At 40.1% G+C, this 16,308-nt stretch overlaps 1 protein-coding gene and 1 pseudogene across 2 annotated transcripts in view; one reads left to right on the top strand and one right to left on the bottom strand.

The window, feature by feature from the left end:
- The window catches only part of ADCY9 (adenylate cyclase 9), a 160,154-nt gene that overhangs the window by 79,480 nt on the left and 64,366 nt on the right, over positions 1-16,308 (bottom strand). The gene's annotated exons all lie outside the window — the stretch shown is intronic.
- Positions 953-1,118, top strand: LOC123807263 (annotated as a pseudogene).

The following is a 16,308-nucleotide window of genomic DNA, read 5'->3' as shown; positions in this document are numbered from 1 at the left end:
CTTTCCCCAAACATTCCACTTCCCAGCATTATGGCGATTGGTTTCTTGCTCCCCCTTACCAACTATAAATTCTCTCAGACTGCGCTAGCTTCATTGTTCATGAAGCAAGCATGCAATAAGTATTTGTTAAAATAAACTAATAAATTAATATAATTTTCTTAATTTATGGACAGAACTACAAATTACAAAGCATTAGAAGTGATTCTGGGTAAAGTTCTGAACTGAACAGCCTGTTTCCATACTGAGGCATTTTGATGCTATTTGAGGGGAAGCTGAGGATGGAAATAAGTTGCTAGAGATAAAAAATTAAAGCCTAGGTAAGAAAAAGCAATTTGATCTCTTTTAATTAAGGAGGAGCTAAACAATTTTGCTTCCCCAAACTTTTTTGTTTTTAAATTCATCCAAGGGGGAGAAAATATCTCATATATAACTAGACTTGAAAATCCTTATAAATTTACAATTCATTTTAATGGTGAACCTGGGACTAAGCTTTAATTAACTGTCCAAGGTCACCTCAGTAGTAAGTGATATGGCTTGGGTTGAACCACAGCACATGCATTTCCCTACGTTTCCAAAATTTATATTAATCGATATATTTTTTTATACAGACTTACATGTGAGCACAGCTACAACTGAAATTAAAAAAATTGTATCAGCCAGAAAACTTTGCTGCTTATGTGTGTACAATGTATGTGTGTTTGAACACTAAGGATATAGATGGAGAAACCTAAAACATTTCCACTCATAAGGAATCATAAATTCTAAATGAGTGGGCTAGTAGTTATTTTCAAGGTAATGTTAAATGTGTACACTTCAAGGAAAAGTATTGAGGTTAACTGTTTTACTGCCTTTTTCATTTAAATCTAGAAGAGCTCTAAAGAAAATAAGACTCCCTAAAAATTCTAGGCTTGATATCAATGTAGATAATCTTTTTTTTAGAGATGTAAATTTTATTGCTTCTCAGCCTTTTGGCTAAGATCAAGTGTAGAGATGTAAATTTTGTATTTGTTTCTCAAAACAATTTATTTTTTTAAGATTTTATTCATTTATTTTTAGAGAGAGGGGAGGGAAGGACAAAGAGAGGGAGAGAAACACTGATAGGTTGCCTCTCACACACACCCAAATGGGGAACTGGCCTGCAACCCAGGCATGTGCGATCTTCTAGTTCATAGGCTGGTGCTCAATCCACTGAGCCACACCAGCCAGGGCTAAAATTTTTATTTAAATATACAAAAGGTGTAAATCTATGATAATAAATTTTAGTCTTTTTAACTTTTTAAATTTCTGTTTACATTCAATACTATTTTGTATTAGTTTCAGGTGTATACCATGGTGGTTAGACAATCATATACTTTCAAACTGTTCCCCCGATATTTCAGTACCCAACTGGTACCATACATAGCTATTACAATATTATTGACTATATTCTCTATGCTAATTTACATCCCCATGATTATTTTGAAACTACCAACCTATACTTCTCAATCTGTTGACCTTTTTCACCCAGTACACTAACCCTTTTCCCTCTGCCAACCATCAGTCTATTCTATCTATGAATCTATTTCTGTTTCTTCCTTTATGTTGTTCTTTAGATTCCACACATAAGTGACATCCTATCGTATTTCTCTTTTTATGACTGACTTATTTCACCTTAGCATAATAACCTTTAGATGTATCCCTGATGTTGCAAAAGGTAAGATTTTGTTTTTTTATGGCTATATATTATTAATGTTTTTCATCTTTTTTTCTTCTTCTTAAAGAAGACCCCTTAATATTTTATGTCATACAGGTTTGGTGCTGACGAACTCCTTTAGCTTTTTCTTGTATGGGAAGCTCTTTATCTGTCCTTGGATTCTAAATGACAACTTTGCTGGGTAGAGCGATCTTGGTTTTTGTTTTTCATCATTTCTTATATTTCTTGCCAAGCCCTTCTGGCCTGCAATGTTTCTGTTGAGAAATAAGCTGATAGTCTTATAGAAACTCCCTTATAGGAAACTAATTGCTTGTCTCTTGCTACTTTTAAGATTCTCTTTGTCTTTAACCTTTTGCATATTAATTATGATGTGTCTTGGTGTGGATTTCTTTGGGTTCATCTTGTTTGGGACTCTGTACTTCCTGTACTTGTATGCCTATTTCTTTCACCAGGCTAGGGAATTTTTGTTATTATTTTTTTCAAATAAGTTTTCAATTTCTTGCTCTTTTCTCTTCATACCCCCAAGAGGCAAGTGTGGATATGCTTAAAGTTGTCCCAGGGGCCCCTTACACTATCCTTTTTTTTAAGTCTTTTTTGTTTTTGCTCTTCTGATTTGTTGTTTTCTGCTTACTTATATTCCGTATCACTGATTGGATTCCCTGCTTCATCTACTCAACTGTTGATTCCCTGTAATTTATTCTTTATTTCAGTTAGTGTATCCTTCATTTCTGACTGATTCTTTTTTATGGTTTCCATGTCTTTTAATTGCTGTTCAAGTACAGTTGTCTCCATTTTCCCCCCACTCCAGCCATCCCCACCCCCTACCCTCAATCCTACCCCCCCTTTGGCTTTGTCCATGTGTCATTTATACATATTCCTTAACAACCCTTCCTCCTTTCTCCCCATTATATCCTCCCACCTCCCCTCTGGTTACTGTCAGTTTGTTCTAAATTTCAATGTCTCTGGTTATATTTTGCTTGCTTGTTTGTTCTGTTGATTAGGTTCCACTTATAGATGAGATCATACGATATTTGTCTTTCACCACCCTAAGAATCCTGAAACACCAATCCAAAAGAACCTATGCACCCCAATGTTCATAGCAGCACAATTTACAATAGCCAAGTGCCAGAAGCAACCTAAGGACCCATCAGTAAATAAGTGGATCAAAAAACTGTGGTACATTTACACGATGGAATACTATGCAGTAGAAAGAAAGAGGAGCTCCTACCCTTTGCATCACCTTGGATGGATCTAGAGAGCATTATGCTAAGTGAAATAAGCCAGGCAGTGAAAGACAAATTCCATGTCCTTTTTTATACTGTTAAAGTTCTCACTAAGTTCCTTGAGCATCCCTATAACCACTGTTTTGAACTCTGTATCTGGTCATTTGCTTGCCTCCATTTCATTTTGTTCTTTTTCTGGAGATTTCTACTTTCCTTTGAGACTGGTTTCTCTGTCTCATTTTGACTGATTCCCTATATTTGTTTCTATATATTAGGTATAACTGCTACATCTCCCAGACTTGGTAGAGTGGCCTTGTGTAGTAGGTGTCCTATAGGGAAGGCCCAGTAATCCAGCCTTCCCATTCACCCAAGCTGGGCATACATGTGCACCCCTTGGGTGGGCTGTATGCACTGTCCTATTGTAGCTGAGATTTTATTGCTTTTGGCACATCACTGGGAGAGACTGACCCCCAAGCCAATCAATTGTAAGGATTAGCTACAACTACAAAGGAGGATCTGCTGTGCAGGGGCCAACCCTATGGAGCAGGACTTGCTTCATTGAGGCTTTGGTACCTGCCGAGTGTGCTTCTTGAATGTGCAGCTCGTGGAGGTGGTAGGATGGTGATCTGGCATGATCTATAGCTTTCTACTAGGTATACTGGCTCTGGGCCCTCCCAGAAGATGGAAGGTCAGCCAATGCCTATGCCCAACATGAGCAACCTGCAGATAGCTGCTACCTGTGCTGGGCATGGAGGTACCCAGGAGAGGCCACACAGCTAAACAAAGCCAGCTGCCACTTAATGCTGGGCCTGGGGCCATTAGCCAGAGGTATGGAGTACTGGGGTACACAGAAGCCAGATCTGCTTGTTTAAGGCATTTTAGGAAAGTCCAATGCCTGAGACCAGATAGGCCATATGTATAGAAAAGCCACTGGAAACAGCTTGGGTGGGCCCACAAGTTAGGTGAGGTGGAGTCTCAAGGAATCACCAGGGTAGGGCTAATAGTGAGGTTGATAGAGTCTTATATTTGACACCCCCCTGCCAGTTCTATGGGGAATGGGCTCAGCAAAGGAACAATAACCTCTGCCAGCACTCCTGTCTGGGGGAAAGCTGCCCCTCCAGCCTTCCCCCCAAAGCCAGACAATTCAGTTCCTCCCCTTATGTTCCTGGTGCCTTTCAAGCTGCTACCCCAGTGCTGGAGCTGACTAAGTCTGAGTAAGCTGGTGTGCAGTTCTTTTAAGAGGAATACCTGGAACTCCAGAAGCCCTCCAACTCACTCACCTCAATTCCCACAGGTTTTCACAGTTAGAAGTTATGGGGGCTTCTCATCCCAGCACTGGAACCCTGGGCTGGGGCTTCTGATGTGGGGCTGGGACTCCTCCTTCCTTAGTGAGGTCCTCCACAGCTGAAATATTCCTCCCAATTTTTAATTGCCACAAATGGGTATGGGACCAGCCCATTCCTTGTCTCTGGCACTCCTACCAGTCTCGATGTGACTTCTTTATATCCTTAGTTTTAGGACTTCCATTCAGCTAGATTTCAGGCAGTTATGAAAGATGGTTGTTGTGTAATTTAGCTGTAATTTTGATGTGGTTGTGGGAGGCTCTGAGTACTGTGTTTACCTATTCTGCCATCTTGACTGCAACCTCAATGTAGATAAGCTTAAACCAACATTTCTCCCTTATCAAGGTAACATTTCTCTCCAGTTAATGACTGGGGATTTACATATTTGCTACAAAGTCATTATGTAAAAAAAATCTTCAGTTCTTTTGGGTTGGGGGTATTGAGTTGACAGAGTGCTTTCTTTGCAACCAATTCACTTATGTGTGGACTCTAAGACACATGCTGGTGTTCATTCAGAATGCAAAGCAAGACAACATGGATGCCTGCAAAGATAGTCTTTAAAACTCTGCCTATGCGTTGCCAAGCATCTGTTTCTAGTTAAAGTGTTTCACTGTGATGGCCATTAAATGATCACAGTTCTACCCACTCAAACACACACTTTTTTTAATAAATTAAATTTTGGATATCTTTCATTCTTTGCTTCCAACACTGTACACACAGCTGGTTCAAGGACTGGCAACAGCATATGTTCCTGAACAGTAAGTTTCAGGACCAGTCCAAGGTTACCCACAGACTTTGCTGACAGTGCCTGAAAATTGCAGTGTATTCCAAGAACACAAGAAGAATGGTCTTTGTTTTAGGATGAACTCACATCCCCTTGAATGTCTGCTGTTGTTTATTAAATTGCAGATATTCATTAACTTTCCCCTGAACCTGTCTTACCCAGGAAGCATTAAGGCCTCATAATGAAAGCGGCTCTCAAGCTACACTTCTGTTCTTGCCAGGACTCCACCCTGACCCACTTGGACTTGTAATGCTATCCTTTCTTTAGCACCAGGAGAGGACCCAGTTCTCCACTGCTCTCATCCTGGGTGGAAACAGGTCTAAGGTTGGGAAGGGTGCCAAGAGAGATCTTTTCATTGGTTTCTGTTCCCTGTCATTTGTGGGGGAAAAAGAAACACCTAACAATCACAAAGTGTTACGCAGATGTAAAAGAGATCCAATTAATCATAAATACTATTTCGAAGTTGTATTTGCACAGCCATTTTGAAAGTAGATAACACTAATAATATTTTTTTCTTTTAGGTTTTTTTTTAAGTATGTTTTATTGATTATGCTATTATAGTTGTCCCAATATTTCTCCCTTTGCCCCTCTCCACCCAGTTTCCCTCTTCTTTCCAGCAATTCCCCCCCTTAGTTCATGTCCACAGGTCGTGCATGTAAGTTCTTTGGCATTGCCATTGCCTATACTGTCCTTAACATCCTCCTGTCTATTTTGTACCTACCGAATTGTGCTTCTAAATCCCTATACCTTTTCCCACATACTCCCCCTTCCCCCTCCCAGCTGATAACCCTCTAAATGATCTCTATACTATGATTCTATTCCTGTTCTAGTTGTTTATTTTAGTTTTTTAGATTCAGTTGTTCATGGATATGTTTGTTATCATTTTAATGTTCACAGTTTTGATCTTTTTCCTAAATAAGTCCCTTTAACATTTCATGTAATAGGGGCTTGGTGATGATGAACTCCTTTAGCTTAACCTTGTTAGGGAAGCACTTTATCTGTCCTTCAATTCTAAATGATAGCTGGAGAGAGTAATGTAGGTTGTAGGTGATTGCTTTTTATCACTTTTATAGTTCTTGCCATTCCCTTCTTGCCTGCAAAGTTTCTTTTGAGAAATCAGCTGATAATCTCATGGGAACCACTTTGTAGGTAACTCTCTGCTTTTCTCTTGCAGCTTTTAAGATTCTTTCTCTTTAAACTTCAGCATTTTAATTATGATGTGTCTTGGTGTGGACCTCTTTGGGTCCAACTTTTGGGGGACTCTCTGGGCTTTCTGGACTTGTATGTGTATTTCCTTTGCCAAATTAGGGAAGTTTTGGGGGGGTTCATTATTTTTTCAAATAGATTTCCAGTTTCATGCTCTTCCTCTTCTCCTTCTGGCATGCCTATGATTCAGATGTTGGCCCTTTTGGAGACAAGTCAGAGTCTTCTTAAACTCTCATCATTTAAAAAAATTCTTGTTTATTCTTTTTGTTCTAGTTGAGTATTTCTTTCTTTCTTATGTTCCAACTCATTGATTTCAGTCCCGGCTTCCTTCCCTTCACTGTTGGTTTCCTGTGGATTTTTCTTTATTTTCCTTAGTAGAGCCTTCATTTCTTCCCTTATGCTTTTGCCATATTCACTGAGATCTTTGAGTATTCTGACCACCAGTGTTTTGAACTCTGCATCTGAAAGGTTATCTCCACATTGCTTAGTTCTTTTTCTGGGGTTCTGTTCTGCTCCTTCATTTGGGCCATATTTCTTTGTCTCCTGATTTCAGCAGCCTCCCTGTGTCTGTGTACTAGGTAGAATTGCTTTGATTCTGTTTTGGCACGCCTGTTAAGTCATATGGGGCAGAGTCTTGGGCATTCACCAGGGTGGGGCCACTGTGACTCCGTGTGTTAGGGAGGGGTTGAAGAGGGGATAATGCCACTGCTGGCTGACTTCTGAGGGCTTGATTGGCCCTCTCCCCATTTCCAGTCACTTTGCCCACTTCCTATATGCAATTAGTGCCCCTCCAGCTCCTGTCCTGATTGTGGTTCCCAGGGTGGGTGGGTGTGCATATGCACTGGCAGTTTCTTCTGCTGTCCCAACCCCTACTGGGTTTACAGCCAGAAGTTACATGATTTCATTTTTCCCGGCAGTGGAGCTCTGGGCTATATGGTCTGGCCTGGGTCTGGGCTCACTTGCTCACAAGGTGTCCCCCTGATTTTTATTCACCACATGTGATTGTGGGGCTGCCCACTCTCCCGGCTCACCGCCACCACACTGAATCCTCTTCGCCCCAACTGCCTGTCTCTGCCCCTTCTACCCATCTGGATGAATAAACCTTCTTTAAATCCATGGGTGTCACACTTCAGTACAGTTCTGGGTGTTTTTCCAAGTAATTTTCTGGCAGTTCTGAAGTGTTTTTCATTTTTAAGTTAGTTGTGTTCCTTCTTATAGTTGTGTAATGAGGCAAGGCATGTCTATCAATGCCTCCATCTTGACCAGAAGCCCCAATAACACTAATAATATTAAGATGAAGCATCTGTTAAAAGAAAATGACCAGATATCGTTCAACTTTTGATTACTTCTTTGTTTGACAATTAAAAATCACTCTCAATTAGTTACACACACACTGTAAAACAGCAGTTCATCCCTTTTTCACATTTTCTCCCTTCTTCAGTTTGTATAATGTCTCTCTGTTCAACGAATGGCAGTACAATGTCAAGATGGAGTTTATTGATAGGGAGGCCGGAATCGCACGCTGCGATCCCGGAATCTCAAGCTGCGCTACCGGGACAGACGTGATGCTGGGTGCGTAACTGCAGTGGTGGCTCAGAGATTTCCAGCCAGCCCCACCGAGGGAGCCGGGAAAGGCGCCAACATCCAGTCGGAGCACAGGAGGGCGAGAACACGGAGCTGGAAACGGCCGGGCTCGCGCACCGTAGTCAGAAAGACTGACTCTCGTGCGCCAGTGTGTAGGGGCGCATAAGGTACCTGGCGGACTTGCTGAGATCGGGTTGTGAGAGAGAGAAGCATTTCAAAGGCCCCTCAGCCAGCTGAAGCCAGCAAGAGCAGAAAAACTGGTCTGGCCAGTTAGAAACCAACAAGAGGTTTGTTTGTTTGTTTGTTTGTTTGGTTGGTTGGTTCGTATTTGTGTGTGTGTGTGTGTGTGTGTGTGTGTGTGTGTGTGTTTTGTTTTGGGTTTTTTTGTTGTTGTTGTTGGTTTTGTTTGGTTTCTCTGGCTGTGGTTGGTTGATTGATTTTATCTTGTTTTTTACGTGACTTTTTTTTCAATTCTTATTATTTTTTATCTTGCAATCCCTTATATTTCTCTTCCTTTCAACCTAATATTATTCTCTCCACTCCAAATTTATCTCTCCTGCGCTACATCTTCTGCTTTTCTTTTCTTTCCTTTTTTTTTTTAATCTTGCAAGTTAATGTAAGTTTGTATTATCTTTTTCTCACTTTTCCGACTTTTTTATTTTAATAGTATTTTGGTATTCTTTTTTCTTTCTGTATAGTCTTCTTTGCTTGGCTGGTTATACTATCATTTGATAGGTTCCCCCTGGTATCTCAGTCACAAGGTGTTGATAAGTTACTATCCTTCATCTGTGTTCCATTAACACACCCCTCAAGGTTCTATACCCTTTATTCTTGTTATCTAGACCTCATCAATTCTGCCACAAGACTGTCGCTTTACTATTACTGCTAGTAAGACCTAGTCTATACAATTGTTAATGCTTCTCAATGCCCCTACCTGATCTCAGCCCACTTTGCAATTTTCTGAACTATACTATTGTGGGGGTTGTCTCTATTCTTGAACTCACTACTCCTATATACTAATCTTTAGTCCAACCCGACCTTAGAAGCTGACCTCCCACAGCTTCACAGCTTTCTAGATCCAACTAACAATCCTCTCAGCCCTAATAAGAGTCTTACCTTCTTTCCATCCTTTCTAAAACGTGGATAGTGGGGCGGAGGATCATGGTTAACACTATAAGGAGCCAAAGGATAACCCATCTCTTCTCTACTGGCTGCTAAGTAAATATCATAGTATACTGTCTTGCTGTTTTAAACCATTTTGCCTTACTCCTCCAACTGATCCCAAAAAAAGAGTAGGGGGAAGCTGTGAACACCAGGATACACGAAGGAGATTGCACCGCTGAAACACACAAATATTCTACCACAGAAGTTCACACCATAAGTACAGGGAATCAGAACAGTTCAAATTAACAATCAAGAAGAAAAAAGAAGAAACCCACGAACACTGAGAAAACAAAGAAACAACCCCCCAACTGAAGGGGAAACGAGGAAGCCTCAGGAAAAATGCTACATGAAATAGAGGCAACTCAACTATCAGATAGTGAGTTCAAAACAATGATTACCAGGAAGTTCAATGAACTCACAATGAGCTTTCAGAAATTAGAGGGAAACTACATCAATCTCACTGCAAACTATATAAACATGAAAAAGGAAATAGAAACTCTCAATAAAGGTCAAGAGGAAATGAATACAATTTCTGAACTGAAGAACACAGTGGAAGGAATGAAAAGCAGGATTGATGAAGCAGAAGATCGGATTAGCGAGCTGGAGGACAAAGTAGAAAACAGCATCCAGAAAGAGCAAGAAAAGGAAAAGAGGCTCAGAAAGAATGAAGAGGGATTAAGAGAAATGCAAGACAATATGAAACGTAATAACATCCGTATAATAGGGATACCAGAAGGAGAAGAAGAAGAGCAAGGGATCGAAAACCTAGTTGAACAAGTAATGAAGGAGAACTTCCCTAATTTGACGAGACAAAAAGTCACACAAATCCAGGAAACACAGAGAGTCCCAATCAAGAGGAACCCAAAGAGACCCACCCCAAGGCACATCATAATTAAAATGACAAAATTTCAAGACAAAGAGAGAATCTTAAAGGCAGCAAGGGAGAAGAAGGAAGTAACATACAAGGGAGCCCCAATAAGGCTGACAGCAGACTTCTCAATGGAAACACTTCAAGCCAGAAGAGAACGGCAAGAAATACTCCAGGTAATAAGAACTAGAGGTCTGCAACCAAGGCTACTATATCCAGCAAGGCTCTCAATCAAGATAGAAGGCCAAATAAGAAGCTTCCCAGACAAAAGAAGTCTAAAAGAATACACCTCGACCAAACCAGCCCTGCAAGAGATTCTAAAAGGACTGCTTTAAGGAGGAGAGAAGAGAGAGAGAGAGAGAGAGAGAGAGAGAGAGAGAGAGGAACACACGTACATAAAAGACAATGAATAAGTACCTATCAATAATAACCTTAAACGTAAATGGATTAAATGCTCCAATCAAAAGACATAGAATGGCTGATTGGATAAGAAAAAAATGACCCACATATCTGCTGTCTACAAGAGACCCACCTCAGGATAAAAAGACCTACACAGGCTGAAAGTGAAGGGCTGGAAACAAATCTTCCAAGCAAATGGACAGGAAAAAAAAAGCCGGGGTAGCAATACTCATATCAGACAAAATAGACTTCCAAAGAAGGTCCATAAAGAGAGACCCAGAAGGTCACTTCATAATTCTCAAGGGAAGAATACATCAAGAAGACATAAATATTGTAAATATATATGCACCTAATATTGGAGCACCGAAATACATAAAGAAAATCTTAGAGGACTTCAAGAAAGATATGGACAGCAACACAATTATAGTGGGAGATCTTAACACCCCACTATCAAAAATGGACAGATCTTCTAAACAAAATATCAACAAAGATATTGTGGCATTGAACAATACCCCTGATGAAATGGACTTTACTGATATATACAGGACCCTCCATCCAAAAGAAGCTAAATATACATTCTTTTCAAAGGTACACGGAACATTCTCAAAGATAGACCACATGATAGGACACAAAGCAAGCCTCAAGAATTTCAAGAAAATTGAAATCATTCCAAGCATTTTCTCAGACCACAAGGGACTGAAGCTAGAAACCAACCCAAAGGAAAAAAACCAAAAACACTCAAAATCATGGCGATTAAATAGCATGCTATTAAACAATGAATGGGTCAAGAATGATATTAGGGAAGAAATCAAAAGGTTTCTGGAAACAAATGAAAACGAACTCACAACAACCCAAAACTTATGGGACACAGCCAAGGCAGTCCTGAGAGGGAAGTTCATAGCGATACAGGCCCACCTAAAAAGGTTAGAAACATTCCAAACAAACAACCTAACCCTACGTCTACAAGAACTCGAGGAACAACAACAAAGGCAGCCCAGAGCAAGCAGAAGGAAGGAAATAACCAAGATCAGAGCAGAATTAAATGACATAGAGACTAAAAGCACAATTCTAAGGATCAATGAATCCAAGAGCTGGTTCTTTGAAAAGATAAACAAAATTGACAAGCCTTTAAGCAGACTCATCAAGAAAAAAAGAGAGAAGACCCAAATAAACACAATCAGAAATGAAAGAGGAGAGATTACAACAGATACCACAGAAATACAAAGGACTGTAAGAAATTACTACAAAGAGCTGTATGCCAAGAAATTTTAAAACCTAGGTGAAATGGACAACTTTCTAGAAAAATATAATCTTCCAAAACTCAATGAAAAAGAAGCAGAAAGTCTGAACAGACCAATAACAACAAAAGAAATTGAAGCAGTAATCAAAAAACTCCCAACACACAAAAGCCCGGGACCTGATGGTTTCACAGGAGAATTCTACAAAGCATTTAAGGAAGAGCTAACCCCCATCCTTCACAGACTATTCCAAAAAAATCCAAAAAGATGGGAGTCTCCCAAACTCTTTTTATGAGGCCAACATCATCCTAATTCCAAAAGCCAAATAAAGACACAACAAAGAAAGAAAACTTCAGGCCAATATCACTGATGAACATTGACGCTAAAATCCTCAACAAAATACTGGCAAACCGCATCCAACAATACATTAAAAAGATCATACACCATGACCAAGTGGGATTCGTTCCAGGGATGCAAGGATGGTTCAACATTCGCAAGTCAGTAAATGTAATACATCACATAAACAAAAGCAAAGACAAAAACCACATGATCATATCAATTGATGCAGAAAAAGCATTTGATAAGGTACAGCACCCATTCATGATAAAAACACTCAGCAAAGTGAGAATAGAGGGAGCATTCCTCAACATAATAAAGGCCATATATGAGAGACCTTCAGCCAACATCATTCTCAATGGACAAAAATTAAAACCTTTTCCATTAAGATCAGGAACAAGACAAAGCTGTCCACTTTCACCACTTCTATTCAATATAGTACTGGAAGTTTTAGCCACAGCAATCAGACAAGAAAAAGAAATAAAAGGCATTCAGATCAGAAAGGAGGAAACAAAACTGTCACTGTTTGCAGATGACATGATAGTATACATAGAAAATCCTATAGACTCTACCAAAAAAACTGCTTGACCTAATAAATGAATTTGGCAAAACAGCAGGATACAAAGTCAATATCCAGAAATCAAAGGCATTTCTATACACCAACAATGAAACAGCAGAAGCAGAGATCAAGGAAAAAATCCCATTTGAAATAGCAAAAAGAAAAATAAAATACCTAGGAATAAACCTAACCAAAGAAGTAAAAGACTTGTATTCAGAAAACTACACAACACTCAAGAAAGAAATCAAGGAAGACACAAACAAATGGAAACATATACCGTGTTCATGGATTGGAAGAATTAATATCATCAAAATGTCCATACTACCCAAAGCAATTTACACATTCAATGCAATTCCTATTAAAGTACCAATGGCATATTTCACAGACATAGAACAAACACTCCAAAAAATTTATATGGAATTATAAACGACCCCGAATAGCTGCTGCAATTTTGAGAAAGAAGAGTAAAGTAGGAGGGATCACAATACCCGACACTAAAGTATACTACAAGGCTACTGTAATCAAAACAGCCTGGTAATGGCATAAAAACAGGCACATAGACCAATGGAACGGAACAGAGAGCCCAGAAATAAGCCCAAGTCTCTATGGTCAATTAATATTTGACAAAGGAGGCAGCAACATAAAATGGAGTAAAAATAGCCTCTTCAACAAATGGTGTTGGGAGAACTGGACAGCCACGTGCAAAAAAAAATGAAACTTGAGCACCAACTTACACCACATACAAAAAATAAATTCAAGGTGGATAAAAGACTTAAATATAAAATGTGACACCATTAAAGTCCTAGAGGAGAACGTAGGTAGGAAAATCTCAGATATTTCATGAAGAAACTTTTTTACTGACGTGTCCCCTAGAGCAAGGGACATAAAGGAAAGAATAAACAAATGGGACCTCATCAAAATTAAAAGCTTCTGCACAGCTAAAGAAAACAGTACCAAAATTAAAAGAGAACCAACTGTATGGGAAAACATTTGCCAATGACACCTCAGACAAGGGTTTAATCTCCAAAATATATAGAGAACTTACACGACTGCACTCTAAGAAGACAAGGAATCCAATTAAAAAGTGGGCAAAGGATTTGAACAGACACTTCTCCAAGGAGGACATACAGAAAATCCAAAGACACATGAAACGATGTTCAATATCGCTAGCTATCAGAGAGATGCAAATTAAAACCAAAATGAGATACCACTTCACACCAGACAAAATGGCCATCATAAACAAAGCAACAAACAAGTGTTGGAGAGGTTGTGGAGAAAAGGGGACCCTAGTGCACTGCTGGTGGGACTGCAGACTGGTACAACCACTATGGAAAGCAGTATGGAACTTCCTCAGAAAACTAAAAATGGATCTGCCTTTTGACCCTGCAGTTCCACTGCTGGGACTCTATCCTAAGAATACTAAAACACCAATTCAAAAGAACCTATGCATCCCAATGTTCATAGCAGCACAATTTACAATAGCTAGATGCTGGAAGCAACCAAGATGCCCATCAGTAAAGAATGGTTCAAAAAACTATGGTACATTTACACAATGGAATTCTATGCAGCAGAAAGAAAGAAGGAGCTCCTACCCTTTGCAACAGCATGGATGGAGCTGGAAAACATTATGCTAAGCTGAAACAAGCCAGGCAGTGAAAGACAAATACCATATGATCTCACCTTTAACAGGAACCTAAATAACAAAACAAAGAAACAAGCAAAATACAACCAAAGACACTGAAATAGAGGACAGGCTGATGGTGACCGGAGGGGAGAGAAGAGGGAATTTAAGGGGTCAGAGGGAAGGGTTCACAGGAACAAACTTAAAGGACACATGGTCATAGACTAAGGGGAGGGTGGTAATGGGAGGGAAGTGGGGTGGGTGGGAGGGGGGACTGGATTGGGAGTAAAAAGGAGAAAACTGTACTTGAACAATGATTAAAATAAAAAAAATAAAAAAATAAAAAAAAAGATGGAGTTTATTAAGAAAACAGATTGTTCCTAGCTGGTGTAGCTCAGTGGGTTGAGCACAGGCTGTGAAGCAAAAGGTCACTAGTTCAATTCCCAGTCAGGGCATATTTCTGGGTTGCAGGCCAGGTCCCCAGTGGGGGCCACATGAGAGGTAACCATACAGTGATGTTACTCCCTCCCTTTCTCCCTCCCTTCCCCTCTGTCTAAAAATAAATAAATAAATAAAATCTAAAGAAAAGGAAACAGATCAATTAAAGCCTACCTAAAAATAAGACTCAACAACTCTGCTTTTTGAAAAAGGCATGTCTGAAGTAAAAAGAAACATCACTACACCCTCAAGAATTGCTTAGACTGGTGCCTCAGTCCAGCCTCAGGGGAAGACCAAAACAGTAACGAAAAAGGATACAACCACCTCCAACTTCCTACTTTCCTAAGGATTGCCCATTTCTGCCCTTTCTAGATTAAGTGGAAATTTCTTGATGTTAGGAACATGTGTCATTATTCATCCCTCTCTTCCACAGAGCCTGACTTAGAGTGTTGTACAGAGCTGGTATTCAGTAATGTCAACATTACTGAGTGTTCCCACTGATGACCGTCTAGCAGGGACATTCCAGTTCCTAGAACACTAGGAGCCCTGAGGGTCTCAAGGAGTCACCCAGGCAGGGCCTCTGGTCATTCACTGGAGATAATCCAATAATGTCCCCATCAAATGAAACCCCTCGTCTCAAGATCATGGCTCAAAACCCAAGTAAATGACCAGAAAGTTTCTGGGGTCATCAGGACTAGCAGTGACCAAGGGTCCTGTATCAGTCACAACTCCAATAAAGAACTAGTAATCCCAGATCAGAAAGTTTTTAAAAACATGGAAGCAGAGGGCTGGGGAAGCAGAGGTCAGGAGACCATGACTGAAGCACATAACTCAGGGTGGTCAAAAGGAGTTACAAGGGGAACTTCCAGAAAAGCCACTGCCAAGCACCTGTGGCTCAAAAGCCATGGACAATACAGCAACTTACCCTGTCTTGCCCAGCTGAACAGAACCTAACCTGGGGCCACACAGGAAAGGCTGGGGAAATACAGAAACAGGCTTTCCCTGTGTTAAAGGGACAGTCCAAAAGAAGTAAAGGTCTAGCTGGCCCCAGACAATCAGGGGCATAGTCAACCTGCCGATGCTGAACACAGCTCCCTTACCCCCAACCCAGTTGTTCTTGGACCCCCATAAGACCCAGGCCAAAACCAAGGTTATATACTAACAAAACAGTGAACACTTTCTGCCTAGATATGTTGTTCCATTTAGGCTATTACTATAAAACAAAAACTATCCCTAGACTAAATACCTTTTTAAGGCAAAAGTGTAGATTTACAAGTGTATGTATAGCTAGCTGGAACAAACTGATAGGAGCCTGCCCAACACTGGGGCACTGGTAGGGGTAGGGGATGCTCCTGGGGTCAGGGAAAGTAGCAAGGCCTAGAGGGCCCATAGGTGGGAAGACTGGTTACATACAAGGGGACTGAAAAAATAAATACATCTTGGATGATCAAGCCATGTGACAGTCTTATTGCTGGAGAAAACAAATAGGGCCAGAAATAGGGGGAAAGCTAAGATGAGCCATGTAATGTGACTATAATTGGACACATCATGGCTTTTGCAGCTCTCTGAGTGAATAGAGAATATACCGTATTTTTTGGATCATAAGATGCACCTAGGTTCCAGAGGAGGAAAATAGGAAAGACATTTTTGAAGCAAAAAATGTGGTAAAATATTTAATAACATGAATAATACTTTACCAATGTAAATGTAAACAGAACTTAGCAGCAGCATTAACAACCATTATTCCTCCCAAATTTGGGGGGAGGGTGTGTCTTATAGTCTGAAAAATATGGTAAATGTATGTGTTCACACCTGCATATATGTACATTCTTGTATGTGCATGCACATGTGT

Source organism: Phyllostomus hastatus, unplaced genomic scaffold (assembly GCF_019186645.2).
Source record: "Phyllostomus hastatus isolate PE091 unplaced genomic scaffold, TTU_PhHast_1.1 phas_scaffold_442, whole genome shotgun sequence".
Taxonomy (NCBI): Eukaryota; Metazoa; Chordata; class Mammalia; order Chiroptera; family Phyllostomidae; genus Phyllostomus; species Phyllostomus hastatus.
This window is presented reverse-complemented; position numbering and strand designations above follow the sequence as displayed.